The sequence below is a fragment of the Rhinopithecus bieti genome, unplaced genomic scaffold (assembly GCF_001698545.2).
Source record: "Rhinopithecus bieti isolate Rb0 unplaced genomic scaffold, ASM169854v2 scaffold_19482, whole genome shotgun sequence".
NCBI lineage: Eukaryota > Metazoa > Chordata > Mammalia > Primates > Cercopithecidae > Rhinopithecus > Rhinopithecus bieti.
The window spans coordinates 1,393,536-1,395,105 of record NW_016809768.1 but is presented as its reverse complement, the minus strand read 5'-3'; positions in this window follow the sequence as shown (position 1 = coordinate 1,395,105).

Below are 1,570 nucleotides of genomic sequence, written 5' to 3'. Positions count from 1 at the left end.
TATATAAATATATAAATATATGCCAGTCTTGGCTGAAATGTTTTATTTACCATAGTTTTATATCTGTGTGGTGTTTTGTACCGGCACGGGATATGGAACGAAAACTGCTCTGTAATGCAGTTTGTGACGTTAATAGTATTGTAAAGTTACATTTAAAAAAAACAAAAAACTGTTCCGGACTGCAAATCTGCGCACACAACGAACAGTCGCATTTCAGAGAGTTCTCTCAATTTGTAAGTTATTTTTTTTAATAAAGATTTTGTTTCCTAAAACGCATCAAGTCTCAGTTTTAAAAGTGTGTTTTGGCACTTGAGTAGCATGCGTGGTAGTAATACATGGATAGATGCGGCACACACAGGCCAACTGAATGAAGACTTTAGAAAAAGAGTGCTACCGTAAAGCAAAAGCCACCAGGTTAACTTGTTTGAAATGATATGAAAAGAGAAACACTTGAGCATACTGCATAGTTTTTATTTATTTATTTATTTATTTATTTATTTATTTATTTATTTATTTTATTTTCAGGCAATAACGTGTTTGGTGGGGGGAATGATTGCTAGGGTCCAGCGAGATGGTCATGGAGAGAAGGCTGGCACAGAGAAGGTGCCACTGGCTGTCCAGAAAGGAGAGTTTCAGGTTGCGGGACTGGTGTCCTCATCTCTACCACCTGTGTGCTTCCAGGGCCTGTGCAAAGCCCTTTAAATCTCCTCTGCTAAGGTAAACACCTGCAGGGGCAACACTTCCTATTCAAAGCCTTCATTTAAACTGTGCCAATTAGCTACTCTCTTGAGGCCACACAAAGAGTGAATCCCCAGCTTGTGCGTGTCCTTACTAGTGGTTGGAAAGAGTGCTCTCAAATGGCCAGTTCCTGCTGGGCCCTCTCTAACTCTACCTGGAGCCACAAGAACGGCGGAGACTTCAACAGACGAGTCAGCTGGGCAGGAGCCCAGAGAGGGGCTGGGCTCCCAGCACTGCCCTCACCACCTCTACCTCTGCCAAGACCTCTCTGCACAGAGAACTGTTTGCCAACACAAAGGCAGACCCAGATGCTCATCTGACCTGTGAGCTGGGGGGCTGCTGCTAGGTTGGAAACCACCCTGTGCAAGTCCTTGCCCCACAGACCCACAATGGGCAGCTCTGCAGTCCCCAGGGGCCCACAGACCGAGTCCACTGCAGGGGGCTCCTATTTCCTGCAAAGGGCTTCACAGCTTAGAGATTTGAAACTAGGGCTGTAACTTACAGGAAATATGTTCTTGATACACACGTACATCCTCAGGTGCACATACACGTGGTCTTACTTCAGTGGGATTCTGATTCGATAACAGTAATGTAGGTAGTGGGATAACAGCATGCAAAGAGGCAAACATACCAAGAAGAAGGGAAAATAAGAGTAGGTAGGATGGCAACATGAAATTGCGAAAGTTCTCGACCTAAATATGTGTTCCTTGACAATAAAAATGGATTACATGTTTGCTGTGAGCCTTCTAGGGGTCAAGTTCAGGCAGAAATACATTTTTCCCCTAGTAAATTCAAAGTGGGGAGGGGGAGAGGGGCACCGATTGCAATCCAC